The following is a 24,504-nucleotide window of genomic DNA, read 5'->3' as shown; positions in this document are numbered from 1 at the left end:
TTTAAAGAGTCTTCCACATGGTATGCATATTCCAGCTGTTTGCATTTTCTGTTTTTACAGCACAATAAAGGTAAAAGCAATTTTTTAAAAGCATACACCTGTGTATGCGCCATAGTAGCTCCTCTGTTAGCCTATCTCCCCTCCTCTGTTCTTCTGATGCATTGTAGGCATTGAGACAACTTTCAACATGGGGGTCGTGAGATTGATTTCCAGGTCACAGGCAAGGGGATGGACAAGAAGGCAAGAAACACTGTAAAGCAAAATACAATAATTCTTTCCGTCAAAGCCTGTCCTACACAGTACACACCGGGTTAGACTAAGAGATAAAACACAAGCGAGAATGCTGACTCTTTTTTACTTCACTTTTACCACTTAATTTTGTACCTCCCCAAATTACTAGAGGCCATTGCGTTAAAGGGAAAGATGCACCCGGACATTAATCGGTGTTGTACTGCCCACATCCAGTGATGTAGCCACCACTCACTCAGGTTGATCTGATGATGTAGACATCAAAGCAGCATGATTTTAATGCAGCGAGAGCAGATAGAAGCTAACGCACAGGCAAGAACTTTTGATACCAGAGTTATACGCCTCTCATGGTCATCTAATCACAACCCATTTGAATAGTTCTGATATGCCATTTATGTTCACTGGAAGAACAGGGCAAGATAAATTGTAAAATAATAATAATTTTAGTTTAGATCCATAGTCATTCCTTAATTACTGAGAAAAATATGGAATAAAGTTGTATTTAAATATACTTTTACTATTGTTTTCTGCACAGTTACATCAAAAACTGCAAATGCAAACTCTGCATATTGTATACATTCTGATTTGTATTTTATTAATGCACATGTCTATCCTAGTTACTGCATTTCTCTAGTTTCTGACTATTAACAGTTGTGTTGCTGCAAATGTTGGAAGCCTGCAATTTCTCTACAACCGCCTGTGTAAACAATTCTTTTTAGCTGTAAAAGAAGATGAATGAAATGACTACTTGAACAAACACTGGTTTCTCTGCTTCCTTTTCTCCTTGGGAAAGGTATTGCTACTGCCTTGCTAAACTAGTTCAATAGCAGCGAAAACAGCAATCAACTCAAAAGATTATTTGATGTGAAATTATTGACTGAAAACAGATAAATGTTGCATGACTAAAAACAGCTGCCAAATGGAATTATTGAGAACAAGTGAAGTGAAGTTCTCTGTACTTAAACATCTTCTGCTCAGTTACATTTTATCTTTCTACGTAGGGCTGCTCGATTATGGCAAAAATGATAATCACGATTATTTTCACTGAAATTGAGATCACGATTATTTGACGATATTTATTTAACCCTTTAAGACCTACTATAGAACCAAGTCCACCAGAGCTTTTTTTTTTTTTTTTTTTTTACATGCTGTAGTGCCATTTGTGGGAGCATTTCAAGTTGCTATACATCAATACAACTGTTATAGCCCATATTTTAATAATATGTATGCATTAAGTCCATAGTAATTACATAAATTGCAAAAAAGTGCAATAAACTACAAAAAAAATTGAAAATCGCTTTTGTTTTGTTTACATATATTTCTACATGGAGAAATTTAAGAGGTTTATCCCTCAAAACTTTAAATACAATAAAGTTGCAAAAAATAGTTTACAACAACAGGAAATTTATTTTGAGTGTCTTCATAGTTTTATTTTGGAGATACAGTTTTTATATACTGCAGGAAAAACAAAAAACAATCCTATGATGCAAATTTGCAAAGAAAACAGCATGTGCATCATTTCACTGTGGGAAGTGTTACGAACAGCTGATGGATCGGCAAAGCGTGTTTCTGGAATATTATGTTTTTGTTCCTGCAAGCGCTTTTTATGCAATTTTTGCAAAGCTTTATGTGGAAGGAAACCGTGACCGAGGACAAGCTGATGGCATCAGATGTAAGTACAACTCCTCCGGTTTCATATGCAAAACAAATTATTGAGCTAGCTTACACGGTTCAGGTTCTACAAGGATTTAAAAATAGTTACACAACACGGAGCGTGCTGCTCTGACCGGATTTAAAGGGTTAACAATGACTTTAAAAAATAATATAACATAGTGTGCAACACCACTGAAGTTTGTTTTTTTTTTTACCTCTTTTCAACCAACAGCAGTCACTCTCCTCTCCAAATAACTCCTGCTTAGCTTTCCGAGCTTCCCTCGGGTCCTCTTAATCAGCGGTCTCCAACCTTTTTTGCGCCACGGACGGTTTATGCCCGACAATATTTTCACGGACCGGCCTTTAAGGTGTCGCGAATAAATGAGGGAGGGGCTAATAATCGGCTCAGTCATTTTTAATGATCGTTGAAAGCCCAGATCGTAATCGTGATTAAAATTCGATTAATTGAGCAGCCCTATTTCTACGTTTTTCATAATGCTTTTAAGATTGAATTTTGTATGATGTAGCATGCGGATCTAGATGTGATCTCACTGGCAATCTATAACGCTTGTGTTTACATTTGCACATGAAAAAAAAATCAATCTGCATTAAAGTAAATCCTTGCATATCTGGAAGAGAAACTGAACACAGGGAGCATGCATGCAGCTCTCCTACTGCCTAATCCTAGCCATTAGCTAAGGTAGGAAACATGCTGTGTGTGTTCTGGTGAAGCTTGAAATTCTCATGTATTGTATTTATTTATTCTCTGTCCCATCAGCTGCATGCACATTAGATTAACAGGAAGTGACATGACAACCATCTTTGATATTACATGATCATTTATCAGTGATGCTCTTAATTAGGTAGATGATTAGCTTTAAAAAGTAAATGTAAAGACCGCTCAATTAACTAAATAAATAACCATGTGTTCTGGAATTTTTTCTACATGTTGCTACATGAATTTGTTAAATCTGAATTCTAAGAAGGTTTTTTGACTGACTCTGGATCTTGGGGATGTAACCTTTTTTGAAAATGGTACAGTGGACAAAAAAAAGACTTGGTGGAAGATTGGCAGTAACACTGTACCATAAACCTATTAAAGAACATCTCAGAGAGCATGGAGAAAGTTTATTTTTCACAGCACAGCTGACCTAAATAGATGTTAATAAACGTAGCATTTGTAAAGATTATAAGCAAGGTGGTAAACTTTGGAGAGGGAGATTACTTATATTGCAGTAAGCAATAAGCTAAAAAATAACGTGGCATTAGTTGCCACTGTTTACGTCACATTGTCGTAAATGGTAAATGGCCTGTATTTGTATAGCGCTCTACTTAGTCCTTATGGACCCCAAAGCACTTTACACTACATTCATAAAATACTACAAATGGAAATGTTTGAAAGCCAAAAACTGGCTTGGCTGAAGACTTTTTCTTTCTTTTCTTTTTTTTTTTAGAGAGGGTTAGAAAAATTGTGATTCCCAGATGATCAACTTATGATCTTTTGGCCACATTACCCACCCATAACTCACACTATTAAATGCCACCTCCAGCCACCCCAGCTTTTCTTTTCTTTTTCTTCTTTTTTCTTTTTAAACTTCAATATTGATCTTCGATGCCAGCGCAGAAGCTTGCAGTAATTGAGTCTTATCTTGATGGCTGTAAGTTTAATGAGGATGGTTGTGGCCACAGACTCCCATGGGTTGGTGAAAGGGATGGATAAAAGGGATGCAAGCATGGAGGGAGGGAAGGGGTGAGTAATAGAACATAAGGTTCCCTGTAAGAAGCTGGCCAAACAAATGACTAACTCACACGATCAAAACACGGCGTAAAATCACACAAAGTATGATAATAACTCTGCTGTTATGTTATCTCTCAGTCAGCACACTGGGTTATTATCAAACAAGTGAGAGCACAAGAAAGACAGACAATTACACAGATAAGAAAATCACTTGCTTCCAGTACTGATAATTATGGGCTTTTCAGACATGCATCCCTTTAATCTGACAGAATCTGAACATTGTGATCTCTTGACTGAACTCATGGCCAATATTACAGTCTTACTTGTAATATCTACATATAACTTTCATCATAGCATATGTCCCAATTGCATAAAGGTGAATGAATGGAGAATCATTCACGCGATTATGATTGCCAGCTTAATTAAATACATTTTTGGAGAATGCACCAAACAGAAATAACATGTAATGAAAGGAAAATTAATGCATAACTTTATAGAACAATAAAAATGTGACAGAAGCACGAATGTTATACCCTTGCCTGATTTTTAAGCGTTATTTACAATGGTAAAGTCAATACCAGCAATAATAAGGAAAGATTTGTATTCATTCTCCTTGGATGCTTAAAGTCTCACTGAAACAAATTCCATCTATATTCTAAAAAGCTCGCTAAATACCGAGGGGTTCAGTGGTTCAAAAGAAGGTCAACATCTGTTTTCATTTAGTTTATGCATAAAAATCAATTGCTCATGAGGAAAATGAATTTAATGAGTTCTGATAACAAGTGCAATCCATTTTCCCTTGATACTTCACAAATTGGCCACAAAAATGGCAAATGCTCAGTGACTTTCAGAACATTTTTTAGCTCTGTGCATTTCAATGTAAATGCAGCAACTTAGGCAAAACACGGTCAGCTCATTAGAGATCTTTTGCTTGTTTGCAATCATCAAATGCTTGCTGAGGTAACGTGACTGAACACAAACAGGAAGTCTGTGTAGCTGACTGACAGGTGTTCAGACTGTCAACCTGCCTCTTGAGCCATCTACCTAAATCTCCATTACTGCACTGCTAAACTGAGAACACTGAGCCAGTACACATAATGAGGGGAAGTGAAGCAGCGACGCATGAAAATGCTCAAAATATCGAATACTTCTAAGAGTCAGCCATCTCTTCTGTGCTTCCCATGGACAGCCACCAAGGGGCTCAGTGTCATTTGGAGGTGAGAGCAGCATGAGCCCACCACTGAAAATATTACTTTTATTCAATGGCTGTGATATGATTGACAGCCTCGAATTGCTTTGCCCACGACCTTGGAGAACTGGTGCTCAGACTGAAGTTAGCACTTTGTGTGCATTTGAAACTGTGGACTTTGCAGTCAAGCCTCATACTGATGGAGGTAATCGCCTCTGCTTCATGTTTTAAACTCAACAGCGTATATTCAGATACAATAAATGTAACAACAGTGAGTGCTGGCATTTCTCATGATGTTCTAATGACTAGGTGAGAGACACAGCGTGATGCTGGCACCATATAGACTACCGTAAATGTCGGGCTATAAGCCGCTACTTTTTGCACAAGCTTTGAACCCTGCGGCTTTTAGTCAGGTGCGGCTTTTCTATGGATTGTCCGTGATTTTTGTCATATCGTAAGACGATTTGTTTTGTGTGTTCCGCTGTTGTACGGCACTACGTTGCCTGGCGGAAGGATCGGGGTTCAAGAGTGGTATGTTAGTCACATGTCCGTCCGCCAGGCAACGTAGTGCCGTATCGAAGTAGCGCGAAAAACAAACTTCAAAGTAGCGCTACGCATTCAGCGGGAGTCGTGGATGATGAGGGGCGATAAACTTGCAAGTTATGCCCAAAAAGCAAGTTATGCCCAACTCCACCGGTGGATTCTGACAGCGTGGAAAAGTGTGAAAACATCCACGATCACCAACGGATTTTGAAGGGCTGGACTGCTGCATGATGGAGAGGAGGACACCGCCACGGCCCTTCTGAGGGTGTTCGACTCTGACACTGACAATGAGGATTTCTTTGGTTTTGAAAGTGACAACGAAGGAGAGAAGCGGAGAGTGGATGACGAAGCCATCATGAGCCTGTTTGTATCCGACACTGGAGAAGAGGACTTTGGTGGTTTTAGTGCGGAAGAAGAGAAAGATGGTGGTGAATGACTGACTTTTCTTCTTGTTAAAGCTGTGTCACTGCACCTGAGCCTAAAAGGTAGGCCGAATCTATTGTTCTGGTGTGCTGTAGGTTATTGTTATGTACTACATGTGCAAATATGTACCCATAACTTGTTTTTCAAAATATTAATAAAAGTGATGTCTCCAAACAGCCATCTCTTTCCTGACAATTCCCTTTGTGCATATTCTCTTACATATGATAAGTCAACATTGAAACACCTGCGGCTTTTGGTCAGGTGCGGCTAATGTATGTACAAAACAGGATTTTCCCCTGATTTTAGCTTGTGCGGCTAATATTTAGGTGCGCTTTGTAGTCCGGGAAATACGGTATTTAAACTGATTCAATTCTATCTGCTGTTAATTATTTGGCATGTACACTTATGCTGACTCATTAACTCATATCATTTTATCAAATGTCTCCCCTTTTCTCTCTATGCTGTTCCTCACCATCTCAACCAGTAACAACAGAGGCCAAATAGGCTGGTGAGACTCATCCTGTTAAAATTGATTTTTTTTTTTCCATCAATTGCTTGCAGTGGTCTCTTTAAAATTCTGGGAGTTTACTTTATAATATAAAGCACTTTGAGATGGCCTTGTTGTGAACTAATGCTATATATACTCTCTGATCATTTTATTAGATACACCTTACTAGAACCAGCTGGGACTCCCTTTGACTTAATTCTTCATGGCACAGATTCAACAAAGGTGCTGGAAACATTCCTCAGAGATGTCGGTCCACATCAACATGACAGCATCACACAGTTGCTGCACATTGTTAGCTACACATCCATGATGGGAATTTGCCATTTCAACACTTACCAGTCTCAAATTGGATTGAGATCTTGAGACTGTAGAGGCCATTTGACTGCAGTGAACTTATTATCATGTTCAAATAATCCATCTGAGATTATCTGAGCTTTGTGATGTAACACATTGTCCTTCTGGAAGGAGAGATCAGAAGATGGGCAGACTGTGTACAGACTGAGGCCCCAAGTGTGCCATGAAAATATTCCCCATACCATGATGCCACCACCACAAACCATGAACTGTTGATACAAGGTAGGATGGATCCATGCTTTCATGTTGTTTACACCATATCCTAACCCTAATATCCAAATGTCACAGAGGAACTTGAGATTCATCAGAGCAGTTGACATTTTTCCTGTGCAAACCATAGCCTCAGTCTCCTGTCCTTAGCTGACACGAGTGGCACCTAATGTGTTCTGTAGCTCATCTGCTTTGATGTTCAATGTGGTTGAATGTGTATATTCAGAGAAACTCTTCTAATACCTTAGTTGTATTTTCAGACCATTCCCTGTAAACCCTGGAGATGGTTGTGCAGGAAAATCCCAGTAGATCATCAGTTTCTGAAATACTCCGACCTACCTGTTGGTAGCAACAACCTTTCCTCCCCACTCTGATGCTTGTTTTGAACATTAGCAGCTCATCTTGATTACATGTCTACATGAATAAATAAACTGAGTTGGCCATTTAATTGGTGGATTATCTGGATGGATTGTGGATCATTTTAATAACGAGCGGATAAACGTGTGTCTTACAAAGCTGCAGCTGAGTGTGAATACAATTTAACAAGTTGTGCTAGCATTGTGCATAAAGTATTATGTTGTATGCTAAGGATTCTGACATTGTGTCTAGTCCACACCCTTCAGCTTACTAAATATTTTGAAATAGACGTTCATTCTGTGTCTTAAAGTTCATGTTATAATTTTACACAGCAGGGATGGTGAAACAGCTAATACAGTTCAGATTACTTTTGTAAAATGACAAGACAAAACACCAAAAGTGGCAGATTAATTATCTGCCCAACTAATAGTTTCAGCTGAAAGTGGAAAATGAGAAGCAAAAACTGTCATTTAGAGATCAAAATAAAAACAGCTTCTGAAAAGCTATATTTTTGTGATAAGCAACAGTTTGAAAAAGCTGTTTTGTTTGTTTTGTGATAAACATGTGATCTATGGACAACTTCAAAGAAGGACACTTTGAAAGTACTTTGTAAAAGTAAAGCTGTTTAAGACATCACTGTTTTAGGTTACAGGAGTAACCCCAAGTGTCAGTCAGCATGAAGAACATTTTGTCTTTCCAGTTTCTCCTACAAAAGATTGTGAAGCCATCTGTAACATGATTTTATTGTCACAAGCTGGTAGAAAATCATCTGTCACAGATACGAGAGCCTGAAGCAAAAGAGCTCTCCCCTCTGTGTTCTGAGCCCCGCCTACAAAACACACACAGGTGCTAAAATGAATCAATGCTGAGCCCCAGCTTTACATGTGAATCAAGCTCTGCCCTTTCCAGGTGATGTCACTCTGCTTAATTCATGCCAGATTTTCTAAAGCCCCAAAACACAGCCCGAATAAGAGCAGGAGTCTAAAAATACTGAACCATGACTCCAAATCTGAGATCCATACCAAACTGGGACTTTTGTGTTGTACCACTACTATGTATTTCATTATAAACTCACAACTGCAAAAGAATATAAGTCTTGATATCCGTGCTTGACTCTCTGTGTTAATGTGTATTCGGTTTCTTTTGACATTGCTTTCTTTCCTCTTCACCCTCATTTACCCTTCTCCCCTTTCTTCCTCTCTCCTTCTGATGCCACATGCAGACAAAACAAACACTTCAAGACGTGTGTGTGTGTGTGTGTGTGTGTGTGTGTGTGTGTGTGTGTGTGTGTGTGTGTGTGTGTGTGTTGCGAAAACATCTATCCTCATGAGAAAATGTCCCAAAGGTCTTAGCCAAGTGAATGTGGGCTGATGAGGTGAAAGTAATCTAAAGGGTGCTCATAGCTGCAGAGGTGGCATGAAACCCAAACACAGACACACACACACACAAACGCAGTCTCTCTCTCTCTGATGGGAAATCGTATCATCTCACACCCATTGAGGCATATGGGCCTTTCCAGAGACCAGCGTTGCTCCAAAGGGAGTGAAACTATCAAATGAGTTGAACCTCCACTGAGAGAAGGAGGTCGCTGCCTTTCTTTTCTTTCTTTTTTTTTTTGCAATCTTCCATCCATTTCTCTCAGGGGTCAGTAATTGAGCGTCAGAAAGTGAAGAAATTGCCACAAGTATTAACAGTCACAAAAAAGCTTCATTTTTTTTTTCAGTTATATATGAACTGGGGAAAAAGCCAACTGGGAACAGATGAGCAGGCCAGAAGGTGGTTTTATGTCTTTCCATGTTTGTACAAAACAATTGTTGTGTGTGTGTGTGTGTGTGTGTGTGTGTGTGTGTGTGTGTGTGTGTGTGTGTGTGTGTGTGTGTGTGTGTGGGGGGGGGGGCCTGGCAGCCATTTCCCTTGTCATATGGTTGTGTTGGTAAAGATGCTCTCGCTGGTCCCTGAGCTGGTTTCCAAATGTAGAGCAAAGCCTCTCCTGACACACAGCTGCTGCTTGGTGGCTAAGTGAAACTTGTTTTCAACTTCAAGGACAAGGTGACCCTGTGCCACTGATGCTAAAAGGAAAAAATTGAGAGCATCTGATCTTCTGGGGATATTACACAAGACAAACAGGCATCCTCCGATCAGCAGTGCAACAAAGAAAGGTGTTTGATGCAGTGTGAAGATATGGGAAAACCTGCAGTTGTTGATATTGTACATTGCAAGGTGACCACATTGTGCACAACGAGAAGTAGAACATTATGCAGAGTTTTTAAATGCATTTTAAATGCATTGTTAAAATGCATTAATCTATACTCCAGCCAACACCGAGCTGGCTGCTTTGTTAGCCTTCCCCGTATAGAGAGAATAACCCGACGGACCAGTTGCAGGAACCAAAACATGCTAGGTAAGAGTGTTTTAATCTCATGATTCATATAATAGTGATGACGGATTTTTAGGCTAATAGTTAGGCTAACACACTTACCTCTCATCTTTTCTTTCCTCACAAAACCGATAGATCCTCCACTTCTTTTATATGTGCTTTTGCAGCAATTTTCTTATAGCTGGTGTTTTCTTAAGCTGCAGCCTGTTTGGCCTCTCAGGGCCACCGTAGCATTTCCTAGTTGTGCAATTCTTACTAAAATGATCCCAACTGGTGTGAAAGATTTTAAGGTTTTCCATTTTTCCCATTCTCTACCTCTCAACCATGTTTCATGAAATTCCTCTCAGTAGTTTCTGTGTAATCTGGCCTTCATGCTTGGCTAGACTTGACTTAATGCAAGTCATTTTGGAAATAGAAACAACACAACACCACAACTACTAGAATCTCTCTTTGTTCTGGCTCAAACCAAGTATAGGGGACAGAGGTGGGTGGATCAATCCAAATATCGATAGTATTGACACCAACACTGGTACTGGTATGAGATCGATATTAGCACAATCTGATCAACACATTGTTTCTATCCTCTGAGTTCAGAATGTAGCCCACTGAACTGTGTAAAAAAAAAAAATCATAAATTAGAGCCACATTAACCTTCCAGCTCTCTGAAAACAGTTTAAAAACACATGTAAAGCTGAAAGGTGTGTTTAGTTGTGTTAACTAATTGTTGTAGAAAGTTCAAATTAAAAAAATTAAAAATCTGTGACTTAGTGGTCCTTAAAACTTTTGGAGAATTTGCAGATTGATGATGATTCATCTCCCCGCATTTCCTTGGTATCAGATTGATTCCAAAATTTGCATGATTGCACACCACTAATAGGTGAACTCAGAGGTTTTGCAGCTTTTTGTGGTTCACAGACAGTAGTGACTGATGGTGCATTCTGCCAGGCCTGCTGACCAATCGCAGCAGACTGGGCATTACAGGAGGAAGGGTTTAGAAAGACCAGAGTATTCAAACTTAATAAAATCATCCGCTATTAAATCAGCATAAAAGGGGAACCTTAACACTGAGATAATCGTTCTACAGGAAGTAGTAGTCATACAAATTTGTACTCTAAGAGAGAACTTGAACATTGTGATCACAGTATCAACAATTTATTATCTCTAAATCTAAGATAAAAGTTGGAAAGTAGATTTATTATGTATTTTGAATCTAGGAAAGAGATGTATTAAGATTCACCATTTTCACTTATCCATTTTTAGAAGAACCATTTCATTTTGCTTTATCCATCCCTGGGTTTGCTGATATATTCATAGAAAACAATAAGTGTTCTTTCGAATGCATACAATCTGAATCTTGGCAATTTCTTTCCTCTGGCTTTGCTGCATCTACAGAAATGTAATCTTTGTGTCTGTATTAAAATTCATGAGGAAAGATAAGAGGAGACTTTCATTGGCGTGGGATTTCAAAGCTGGTTGTTCCAGGCAAAGGCAAAACATTTCCTGTACCACTCTCTAGGATCACATTTGAGGTCAGAAAAGTGGGGTCAGTAAGATTAGGGATCCTAGCACATGATTCACTGGATTTCATGTTGCTCTCCACTTTTACATTTGAACTTTCGTAACATGTTGCACCATTAACATTAACCATTCGTGATCATTTTTCCCAGAGAGTTTTCTCAAAGCACAAAATGGCTCACAGCAAAAGGATAACCAAGTTTTCTCGTGGATCATTTTGAAACCTGCTATCAGGTTTTAGTATGGATTGTGATTGATTCTTGTGCGCATTACCTTCTTCTTTATAAAGGTCTTAGTGCTTTGGAAACCTTAAAGCATTAGGCCCAGCGGAGCCTTCCAAAAGCATCATCTGGTCATCTTTGCTTTGCCATCTTCTGTTGTGCCTCTGTGGAAGCCTCAAGGACAGTCTGACTTATCTGGAGGGGAGAATAGATGTAGAAACTCTGCAAGGGTAAACAGCAGAATGAAAATGGTCTTACCTGCTGTAAGTTGTGCACTCTCACGTCCACTTAATATCCAGTATTTATTTATTGATTTATAGATTGATAGATATTCTTATTTTTTTATTTATTTTTACATCTGTATAGCCTGAAAGGTTATTTCTGCAAGAGGAAATGTGGTCTGACAAATTTTCCTTAATATGGATTTTGACTAAAGGGAAAAAGAAAAAGACTGGTTTAAATATTACCACAGGAATTCACAATACCACTTTAATTTTCATCATTACTATTATGCACAATATGGCCAGAATGTTGTGTTTATGTATGTGTTTATTTCTCTGGGTAATGCAGAATCTTGACAGATCACATTTTCTTCCACTGCAGCTGAGCCAGCTCGAGTTTTGCTGCTGTGCGATGCTACGCTGGCACTGCACAGGAAGCTAAAGATCACTGTGGCCTTACTGCTCCAAAGTCATGTTCAGCCAGTCCTGTTATGATTTGTACACATTGCAGAGAAAACAAGCGCAGATAGCTGAGCACACATTTTTAATGGAGAGAAATTGCAGTGTTAATTAGATACAAATACCGAACCCTAGGTGAAAAATAAAGCCATTAGAGTTGGGCAGCAGGACACTTGTTAAACAGTTAATTGTGAAGAGCAGTTTTCTACTGCAGAATATTTTTTATAAGCTTTTCTGGCATTTCCATCAGCTCTATTGGAAAGGAACATGCACGTCCATGACAGACTTGTTGCCACATGCTCATTACCGAACAGCTGCACTTATTATCCACATTAAATTATGTATACAATGTAACAAGCATAATTGCATAAAAAAAATTAAACCAAATAAAACTGGAAATATAGTTTTGGGGGGGTTCATAGTAATAAAGGGCAGTTTTGCCTTCTACTCTGACTATATGGATTTTCCATTGTGCAAGAAAAGAATGGCCACAGTTTGACACTTCTCCTTATCTCAATGAAAAACTAATCAGTTGCAGGTGCCTGCACTCTTTGTCAACAGTGTACACTTGTGCCATTGGCGCACCTACTGCTAATTAATAGAGAAGACAGACGTGAAGTGCCATGGTCCTCTCTGTTTTAAGTGTATCTCATGCTGTCACTAGAAATTTGTTTTGTAGCGGGGCTAGACTCTGACTGCATGTTTCCTGACAAGGCTTCAGGTGCCTGGTTTCTAAGCACCAGCTGGTCACTTATTAGCTCTGGCATGCATTGGAAGTGCTATTGATGCACAGTTAATGGAGAAAAACATCCCCAACTCCTGAGCCCATTTTCTCAGTCAATAGCCAGACCTGGCAGAGAGTTTCAACTACAGGTTACATCAGTTAAGCCTTGAAACTGATGTGGAAAATATTGGAATCTGGAATATCTGAAATAAAAAATGTAGTGAGTTATGAAACAGATATATGGGGGTAGCTTATATCAACAAAATTGCCCATAAAAGTTCCAGTTATACATGTGAATATGAATATATAGTTTTATTCAGAAGGGATGCTGGAAGAAAAACTATCACTCAACCGGCTGATGGTTTCTGAGGCCTCCCAGCAATTTACAATCATCAGTAAACCCCTCATGTATGGCGACAAGCCTTTGGCGGTGACTAAAATAACAATTTCACAGACAAGCAGCTAAGATGATATTTATCGATGGGGTAGCTGGTCTAACTATGAGACAGAGTGAGAGAGTTCATTAATTTGGGAAGCCCTAGATATCAAGCCACTGCTCTTGTATAATGAAAAGGAACCAGTTAAATTTGGGTAAACACCAGGGATTCTCCCCCTGCTGCCTCCCTCTGAAAGTATTCCAGGAGGGACAATTAGGAAGGAAAACTGAGGAAGAATGGAACTCTGTGGAGTAGGAGTGTTTGGGGATCACTCAGCAGGACTTGGAAGAAAAACATTTGGCTTACACACCACTGAATCCTAACCACAATATGCAACTACAGGCAAATAAGCAAGAAGCACAATAATCTAAACTAATGGATGGACTAATGGCTTTGTTTGTTGTTAGTATATACTGCAGTGTACATATGACAGAATTATACACTAAACTAAGATAATACAAAAAGGCCAAAATTTCATCTTTACAAAATATCATTCCACAAGATGTGCCTCAGGAAAAACTAAGGATAAAGTGTTGAACATAAAATTGATAAACTGGACACAAGTCAGATCAAAGAACAATGTCCCCTTCTGCTCGGAAAACAATCTATTTGCCAAATTTGAATTAAACATATTTCAGGAGGACTGAAGACTTGAACTAAGAAAAATGCATTCTTGCAGATCTTAAAATGTTTTTCAAGTATCAACAATATACAAATTTATATAAGTCTGCAAATAGGTTCCCCCTTTTTTGCTCTTCAAAGAGACACAGGGCTCAAAATATCAAGTAAACAAATGTAAGTCATGTGAGGATAATCATTTGTAGTGAGGGGATAGGTCACGCCGCAGACAGACAAAAAAAAAAAAAAAAAAAATCAGACTGCTCCTTTAATTGCACTTAAAATACAATCTGATTTGTCTTGGTGTGTGGTAGATGGGCAGATAGGTTTCCATAGGGATGTGGAATAGGCAACCCCAAGAGTGTTTTTGAATTTTCCTCATACCTAAATTTCCCACAATTAAGTTGCTTCCATCTTGTACCTTTACCACTTTATTTTAGGTTTCCATTTCTCCTGCAATCAAACATAATTCCAGTTTGTAACAAGCTGCCTCTCTGGGGTTTTCACCTGTCATTTTGGCTTTTGATTAGAATGACCACTTATTTTATTAGCCAGGCGTATACTTATATTCAAGTTGAAGTTACTGAAGAAGCTTTCACATTTCACCTCTGTAAAGCTGACCTCCATCTTCCTCTGTAACACACACTAACAGCTCTGTGGCCTGCTGAGATGAAGGATGACTATGACAGTAGTGGTCTCGGGTGTTTCCTATGCTCTACTGTCGTTGAACAAAAATGCTGCAGAGATAAATAGCAGCGAAGAAAACCACAAATGCATGCATCTGTCAGACAACTGCAAGTTAGTTTTTGTGCATACCCAAGAAAGATGACAAAGGATTAAAGAAAAACACAGAATCACAATAAGGTTGAAGACCTCTGTCATTCTCCATCACTTTTTCACACAAGCTGTCCTTTATTCTCATTGTTAGTGAGCTAAATTCTCACACAAACCTCTGATGTAACAGAACATGTAAATATACTTTTCCTTGGGAAAAAATAGATCTTTCAAAAAAAGTTACATTATTACTGTTATTAATCTTTTTCCACCATGTCTATCTTCTTTGTTATGTTTTTCAAGCCTCTCCTAGTTAACCTCTCCCCCCCCCCATTACTCTCTCTTTCTTACAGTTAGACCCTCGTTTTCCTGCTGTCTTGTCTTCCTGAACTCCCCATCTCTCGCTCTCACCTCCCATTCTCTGTGTGATGACAGCAGTTTGCCAGTCGAACAGCTGTGCTCACCTGCCAAGCCGAAAACAAAGTGACAGTCTTGGCACCACGAGGTGGTGGGAAAGAGACCGGGTCTCTCACATTCTGCTTCCTCGTTATATAGAAGACGGAAACAAACATCCGTGTGTACTTAAAACTTTGTGTCTACGGATTACGTTTGTGGATTTTTAACTCCTCTCCCAAGTGTCTTTCTTCCATTTCTGCTGGTGATGATCAGCGTAACTGTGCTCCTCTGCTATTTTTTTTTGAATGCATACATAAGCACACATTTTTTGTGCACACAGCTGTATACAACAGTTGTATGCTATGTAGCATTTGTGGTAAAGTAAGCAATTGTGCCACAATGCAACAGTTCCCATCCTCTGTTTAGCAATATCTGTTCCTTTAAACGGAAGAAGAAGAACTTTTTCTCAAATGCTGCCAAAAAGTCATCTGCACTGGCCCACTGCAAACTAGACGAGGCCTCCCGCTGTTTCCGTCGTTTGATCTCGCCGGACCCACTTTGGTAGTGACAGGCGTATTTCAATAATGCAGGTGGTGCAGAGTGTGGAGCTGTTGCAGGGGATTGTGAACTGCGCTACAGTGGTGATGGTGTGGTACTACATGTGCATAATTGTGCGAAGAATTTTTCTCAGAAGTTACAACTTTGGTTTCCTAAAGGGAAAAAAAATTGACAAAGGAGAGAGCAAGCCCTCTTTAATTAATTAAATCAACCGCATGGAAGGGGCAATAAAACTACTGCCAATTTCTATTTAAGCGTCATGCTTAAAAATATATCCTCGTCGTCTCTTTTCGAATGGTTTTAAGGATGAGCTTTCCTCCTCTCTATTAGATTTAGTTTTATTTTTTCAATTTAAAAAAAACAACTCACCCATTTTCTCCTAATTGGCAGATCTACAGTGATGCAACACAGCCTGACCTCACCACCTGAATAGAATACAGCTACTAATCGTTGTAGCACCAAATCAGAGTCAGTCAAAAAAAAAATATATATATATATATATATAAAGGTGGGGAGCATCATAATGCAAGCTTTTTTTTTTAATGAATAGTGGGTACTTGAAAAACACACACTCCTGTAGCATCTTGTGTTTGAGTTTCAAAGTACCTCCTCCTCTGAGTGAGTTTTACTGGCGGTCTATTCTGTCTGGCACAATTCATAACCTGCCAGTTAAAATTTGATTAGGGGAAGTCTGGGAAAGATGAAACCCTGCTGTGTGTTCTCTTGGTTCTGGAAAATAAACTGGCAATCAAATTATGCCGGCAGATATTTGTGAACTACTTACTCTAATATGTCTAGAAAGACATTCATTTGAATTATTCAAAGCATTTTGAATAACTTCAGTAATAAAGCCTGGGAAAATAGCTCCTACACTCTGACACATCTAAGATTCTCTCTTTTTTTTTGCTACTGAGAGCTGAATATTGTATTAGCTAAGGCGACAGGTAGCGCATTTATTTTTATTAAAACTTGGGATGGCTTCAGAAATGAATTGTCGCCCAAAAAAAAAAAAAAAAAAAAAAAACTCTTCCCATGGGATACCTCTACAGTGCGTTCAACCGCTTCTGAGCTGTTGGGCATCAAAGACGTAATTCAAATTTTGATAAACTGTCATCTCATGTTCACATTTACACTTCTTGTTGTGTGAAAGAACAAAGCTATCATAATTAAAATGAAAATAACAATGGCACGTGTGTTGTTATCCAACAAATGAGACAGGTGAGTTGTCACATGTCAGATGTCAGTCTTACAATTAAATGAGTCAACCAAAGCAACTAAAAACATATTGTACTGCAAATGTTTGTAAAAATCTAATTTGAAATTAAACATAATTAACAGGTTAGGTGATCTCATTGTCAGCCGACATCATCTGATGGCTTAGCTGATACCCTTCTAAGCATCCTACTAGCAAAATTGATGTGCACCTGCAAGCCACTTTGCAACCCACCTACTAGTTTCTCTTCATCTTGTTTTATCTGACTTAATTAATAACATGCTTTTTTTCCAATAAGAGTACATTTATGCTTCTGTCTTACGTCTACGCTGTAGGCACATCATAACCTTTTCTAATACCTTATGCCATCACATGACTTGTAGCTTCCTAGAAACTCCATATCTTATCCACACAGTCTGCACAGATAGAAATGCCGGCAATGGTATCAGCTGCTTGTGTACATTGTAGGCTGTATGTAGATGAAGCTTTTGCTGTGTGTGCTATTGCTATTTATGGAGGACTTCCTGTAGTTAGGATTAATTTAGACAGTCACTATTACATTAATCTGCTTTAACTGTGGTTAAAGCTTCCCTAACTTTACATGAAGGTAAATAAAACATAAGCCAAGCAACTGAACATAAGCATACTGAAACAAACATCGAGCAACTCTGTATGCCAGGACATACAGAACTACAGTATGTGGCAGACAAGCAGATGGATGGCTTAGCCTCTTTCCTGTATTCCTGTATGTATTTAATAAAATAAGAAGCAAATACATACTTTGAAACAACACAACAATAAGGATTTAGTACTCCTGTCCCCAGATAAATTAACTGAGTTTTTCAATATAAAAACAGCTCATGGCAAATTTTAAAACTGTGCTCTGTCTCTGCTTTTATGTTCCTTAACTTTAAAATCACTGCTGCAGATTAACTATTTAATGCAAAACTTCAGCTTCAAGTTTATTACTGCAGAAAAAAATGCTCATCAGCCATCACAATTGACAGGTTACTGTAATGTGTGAACTGTAGAAAGATATGTTTTCCTGTTATTGGTTGGCTGTATGGTACAAATTAATAAGAAGTACAATCCACTAAGAAAAACAAACCAGACCCCAGACCTTGAGCACAGTTTGGATCAATATTTGCATAGCCTTCCTTCTATTTATATAGAGCAGAAATTAATGCTGAATATCTGCCTCACCCTATCCCTGTATCCTCTTCTGTCACACCAAACCTCTATATGTCATTACCCACTACATCCATGAACCTCCTATGAGGTCTTACTCTTTTTCTCCTTCTGACATCCTTTGCCCAGTGTATCCAGGACTGCTCCAAAGCTTCTCAGCCTTGACTCTTGTTTGCCAAACAGCTCAAGCTGAGTTTTCCCTCTGATGTACTCATTTCTAATCATGTCCAGTCTGCTCACTTGCTTTTATTTTTTGCTGCTATCCTTCTGTCCATTGCTTTGGATGGTAGACCTGAGTACTTGTACTCCCTGCATTTATGCCATGCTCAAAACATGAAAGGGACACGCGTGGAAAAGTTGCATTAATGCATGGAAAAATTGCTTTACCAGCAGGGGGGAAATAATATATTTAAAGCCATGAAGTCAGTAGTGAGCAAAAGACGAAGTACAATCCAGGGTCTTTAATCACCGTAAACAATTAAGCTAGGTTGCTAATGTGTATATACTTGTAAATGTGTTAATAATGTCTGTTTAAACACTTTCCTGTGATCATTTTAGTAGGGGTGCAACGATATTCGTATCGATATTGAACCGTTCGATACAGTGCTTTCGGTTCGGTACGCATATGTATCGAACAATACAAAATTTGTAATTTATTTTATCAACTTTCCTTCTGACGATGCTGTCTGTGTGGAGCACTCAGTGAATCTGCGTTCGACTACTCCGCCTAGGCTCGACAGTGCAGCCTAGGCGGAGTAGTCGAATGCAGATTCACTGAGCGCTCAACACAGACAGCATCATCAGAAGGAAGAGCGCAGGGCAAGCTAGCGAGACAGAAGTTAAGCTCTCCTTGCAACATGGACCTCCCCCACCCTCATTCAGATCTGGCGTTTGGAATTATTTTGGTTTTCATGTGACGTATGACCCTGAAGGTAAGCGAGTCATGGACTAAAGTAAAACAGTATTTTGGATGTGCCATGCAATGCTCAATTACAGTGGGGCAAAAAAGTATTTAGTCAGCCACCGATTGTGCAAGTTCCCCCACTTAAAATGATGACAGAGGTCAGTAATTTGCACCAGAGGTACACTTCAACTGTGAGAGACAGAATGTGAAAAAAAAATCCATGAATCCACATGGTAGGATTTGTAAAGAATTTATTCGTAAATTAGGGTGGAAAATAAGTATTTGGTCTCCTCAAACAAGGAAAATCTCTGGCTCTCACAGACCTGTAACGTCTTCTGTAAGAAGCTTTTCTGTCCCCCACTCGTTACCTGTATGAATGGCACCTGTTTGAACCCATCATCTGTATAAAAGACACCTGTCCACAGCCTCAAACAGTCAGACTCCAAACCCCGCCATGGCCAAGACCAAAGAGCTCTCGAAGGACACCAGGAAAAGTATTGTAGACCTGCACCAGACTGGGAAGAGTGAATCTACAATAGGCAAGCAGCTTGGTGTGAAAAAATCAACTGTGGGAGCAATCATCAGAAAATGGAAGACATACAAGACCACTGATAATCTCCCTCGATCTGGGGCTCCAAGCAAAATCTCATCCCGTGGGGTCAAAATGATCATGAGAACGGTGAGCAAAGATCCCAGAACCACACGGGGGGACCTGGTGAATGACCTGCAGAGAGCTGGGACCAAAGTAACAAAGGTCACCATCAGTAACACACTACAACGGCAGGGAATCAAATCCCGCAGTGCCAGACGTGTTCCGCTGCTGAAGCCAGTGCATGTCCAGGCCCGTCTGACGTTTGCCAGAGAGCACATGGATGATACAGCAGAGGATTGGGAGAATGTCATGTGGTCAGATGAAACCAAAGTAGAACTTTTTGGTATAAACTCAACTCGTCGTGTTTGGAGGAAGAAGAATACTGAGTTGCATCCCAAGAACACCATACCTACTGTGAAGCATGGGGGTGGAAACATCATGCTATGGGGCTGTTTTTCTGCCAAGGGGACAGGACGACTGATCCGTGTTAAGGACAGAATGAATGGGGCCATGTATCGTGAGATTTTGAGCCAAAACCTCCTTCCATCAGTGAGAACTTTGAAGATGAAAGGAGGCTGGGTCTTCCAACATGACAATGATCCAAAACACACCGCCCGGGCAACAAAGGAGTGGCTCCGTAAGAAGCATTTGAAAGTCCTGGAGTGGCCTAGCCAGTCTCCAGACCTCAACCCCATAGAAAATCTGTGGCGGGAGTTGAAAGTCCGTGTTGCTCGGCGACAGCCCCAAAACATCACTGCTCTCGAGAAGATCTGCATGGAGGAATGGGCCAAAATACCAGCTACTGTGTGTGCAAACCTGGTAAAGACCTATAGTAAACGTTTGACCTCTGTTATTGCCAACAAAGGTTATGTTACAAAGTATTGAGTTGTATTTTTGTTATTGACCAAATACTTATTTTCCACCCTGATTTACGAATAAATTCTTTACAAATCCTACCATGTGGATTCATGGATTTTTTTTTCACATTCTGTCTCTCACAGTTGAAGTGTACCTCTGGTACAAATTACTGACCTCTGTCATCATTTTAGGTGGGGGAACTTGCACAATCGGTGGCTGACTAAATACTTTTTTGCCCCACTGTACATGGGTGGGACCTAGTGTGTTAGCGGAGTTAGCTCGTTACCGTGTTGGCCGTCTAGCCCCATGCACGGGGCGATCGGCGGTAGCTCGTTAACGGAGATTTGCCGTGTTGTGGCTTTAAGGTCATTTCAACGAGATTAACCTGAAAGCACTAGTGGGAACACAACGAATATGACTGCACATTTACGCCGACATCATCCTAGTGCAAAGACAAGTGGAAGCAGAAAAAAAACAAGCAAGCATGCTACTAACTTTAGCCGAGTCATTTAGACAGCTGTTAGCACATGATTCTCCTTATATGTTTAATATGCTGCTGAGAATATAGCCCAGAAGAAGCGGATAGTATAGCTTTTATTTTGGAAAGAGACATTTCTCTGTAATAAACTCTCTTTTCCAAAGATGAGTGATTCCTCAATAAGATACAGGGCTCGCAATATAGCTAGCCCGATGTCCTGGGGCTAGCGATTTTTTTCAGTCGGGCTACCAAAATCTATCTCTGCCCTGCCCGTCGGGCTATTGTAGGAAGGAAAAATATATGTCAATGCTTTTGCATTCTTTCAGAAATGTAGCTGGGTAATTATGTCATTGGCATCGGTGAGCCACTGTCAATATGTGACATATTGAAATCGCGTTTGAATTTGCGCTTGTTTTTTTTGCTTTCACTTTGCAATCGCGCGAACTGTGTATAGAGAGCGACAGCACTGATCTGTGAGTGATGATAATTTGTGCACCAATTCCTCTGACATCGTCTTATTAATCGTTAGCTTACTATGCAAACATGACAAGTGAAATCTCCCGCAGCTTAAACATGTGAGAGGTTGATCGCGCAGAGAATCGCTGAGCTTATGTGAGTCCGTGTGTAAAAGCAGCAGGATATATATTTGACTACGATGACCTGGATGACTGAGAACCTTCACAGACAGATGTATATTTTAGTTCTGCTGAGCCAAATAAGACAGGTCAGGGTGAAGAAGTGACAGCCAAAGAAAAGCTTACCACAAAACGGAGAAGTTATGACAAATCACACTATAAGGCAAAAAGAAAGTGCAGCTTTATGGTTTCATGGACAAAAGAATTTCTGTGGCTGCAATATGACGAGCTAAATAACCAGGGCTGCACATAAGTGGTCCGCAGGTGCGCATTCGCTGTCAAAATAAAAACACGCACAAGGGTTAGGGTTAAATTTAAAAACTGTACTTTTGAGTTAAAATATATATTTATAATTTTAATAAATGACAAATTAAAAAGTCATGAACATTTTTTTTGTATCGAAAAAATATCGAACTGTGACACCAAAGTATCGAACCGAACTGAACCGTGAATTTTGTGTATCGTTGCACCCCTACATTTTAGTGTTCGCTTGAAATAAAAAAAATCTCCCTCTGCTGTTATTGCAACTTACCTCAACTTCTGCCTGTGTGTAGATTTCACAATTTGGAGAGGCAAAGCGTGAAATGGACACGGTGGACCAACGTGTCTATTACACGCTTTGCCGTGATATCTGGTTGCCTCATTTGTCAACTCATTCATCGCCATTGCAAACTAAAAGATGGAGTCCCACCACCACTTTGAAGCCACCTGTCACTCTAACTGTACCCCTCACCCCTGTCTCATGCATGTACTGCACCACCAAATGTATGCATATATGTGGAAAATCAAGCTGTTTTTGTTACATCTGTGTGCTACGTTACAAATGTTTTCTTCACCCTGTGCATACTTGTTTCAGATCATTTCTGTTTCCTACATCATATTTTTCTTTAATTGTTTAATTTCTTGTTTTCTAGAATATTTTAGAAGTGGATAAATCAGTGATGTATGTATGTTTGTAACCAGAGCTGAAACTGACTGATATACAAGTAAATATTGTTACATGGATAGATTCACTACGTTTATAGCAAGTGCCTTTCTTTTTTATAGCACAATGTTTTAAAAAAAAAAAAAAAAAAAAAAAAAAAACAGAAAACAGTGACAAAAATGACTAAAATAAGAGAAATGTTACAACTTCATCAGACTGTACCCTCTTCTAACCTCCGTTCCACTCTAACATTCAATCTAGGTTTCTAATAAAGACCTCTCCTGATACAAAACATGCTAATCTCAGACCTTGTGTACTGGTAACTACCTTTGTGATTCATTTATAACAAGACTGTCAGCTCTGTGGAATACACTACAAGCCTGACAATGCCTCAACCTTTCCAATTCAAGGTCATGGTTTAATTTCCCTTTCCACGGCCCCATGAGCATTCTAGTATTTGCTTCATGGCTCCATTTTAAAAGGCTGCAAAGATTTTTTTTTTTAAGGGAGCAGAAACGCATCTATACGAGGTGTGTAATGAGCACATGTCATCTGGAGATTTCTACAGTCTGGATCACTGGTTCAACCTTCTCTGGTACACTCTGATCAAAACCATTAAATCTACAGCCATAAAAAATTATGAACTTCTTACAAATGTCACACACAAACAAAATATTGATTGGTTGGAAATGTCACATAAGACCAGAAGACAAGAGAGGTGGCAAAGTGGAAAAAAGTTGCTGTTATTTTTTATATCTTTTACGAAACAGATATATTTCTATAGAAGATAAGCATTCACTAAAAAAAAAGGGGGGGAAACAGAAGGTTTAACAAATGCAATTTTACCAGGGTGTATGGATAAATTGGCTGAGCAACAGAGAATATAATCCTTTAGGTAGTACAGCTGGGGTTATTAATCTGATGTAGGTGATTCCAAGTAAAGCTAAACCCTTAACAGCTCAGCCTTAATACTCCTGAGGGTTAAGGTCAGTTACTGCCTGGAAATTCAAACAGTAGAAGTGTAGGAGGATCTATCTTTGATCCCACAGTTCACAAATGTCAGATTTACAAGCAAGGAAAAACACTTTGATGAAAAATATTACAATAACAAGAGCAAGTGAAGGAGACTTGACCCAAATAGGGAGTGAAGAGGTCACTCAGATCAGAGAGCTGAAGGTCAGATAAAAGAAGGTGGATCCTAAACAGGGTCAGGGAATATTTATAAGCTATACAGCAATTAATGCTGAAGTACCCTTGAGAAAAGTCAGTTCCTAAGTATGCTTGTACTGTACAGACCCAAGTGAAGAATTTAAGCAGGGCACTGCTAAACAACAACTTTCCTCAGCCTGAGATAAACAGGGAGGTGAACAGAGGATAAACATATTTTTGCCAACCTGTCCTGGGTGGACTATGCATTTCACCCATTGTTAGCTGAGACCCTAAAAAGGTGGATGTATTCAAATTTAAAGCCTAGTCCACTCCAGTCATTTAGTACTTTAGAGTGCGCATGAGTTTCACTACACAGTTGCTGTTGCAGTACAGACAGAGCCAGCCTCCCACAGGATTCTGGTAATTGAGCAGTCCAACTGTCGCACAGCAGTTTTCATAACCAGCAAAAGAAATACCCATGCATGTACATGCAGGCGCATTACAATAATCTTATTCTGTAAAATGTTCCCTAAACTGTTTCTGTGTTATCTCACAGAATTGAGACATATACTGCAGACTGTTTGTGTCCCAATACAAAAACATCTGCATGCAAAAATCCCTAAGGATTAAAATGACATTAAATCTAAAGTGTGTTTGCATTTTAATTAGCAAACCACTTCTTTAAGGCCTGAAAATACATTTAATATATTAACCAGTGGCAGCTAGTAGTGATATTGGGTGGGTGGGCTAACAAATGCATTATAGAGTTCACACTACTAGCAGCAGCATCACATCCTTGATACCACATTACAGCCACAAGACCTTGTCAAAGCAACACTAACAAAACCATATAGAGGAATACTCAGAATGCCAGTCACACACACTCTCACACGCCTTTTGACTAGTTGTTTTTATACACATTAACACATGCCTTTTTTTGTTTTTACAAAAACAAAATATGCAAGAAGGAAGAATGACAGCTGAATGATCAGAATGCCAGAAAAATCTATTCAAGTTCTGTTGATGCAGCCACGGATG

At 39.3% G+C, this 24,504-nt stretch overlaps 1 long non-coding RNA gene across 1 annotated transcript in view; it reads right to left on the bottom strand.

Moving 5' to 3' along the window:
* LOC145431455 (uncharacterized) overlaps nt 1-24,504 on the bottom strand; it is a 75,335-nt gene that overhangs the window by 49,693 nt on the left and 1,138 nt on the right. The gene's annotated exons all lie outside the window — the stretch shown is intronic.

The sequence above is a fragment of the Astatotilapia calliptera genome, chromosome 10 (assembly GCF_964374335.1).
Source record: "Astatotilapia calliptera chromosome 10, fAstCal68.1, whole genome shotgun sequence".
NCBI lineage: Eukaryota > Metazoa > Chordata > Actinopteri > Cichliformes > Cichlidae > Astatotilapia > Astatotilapia calliptera.
This window is presented reverse-complemented; position numbering and strand designations above follow the sequence as displayed.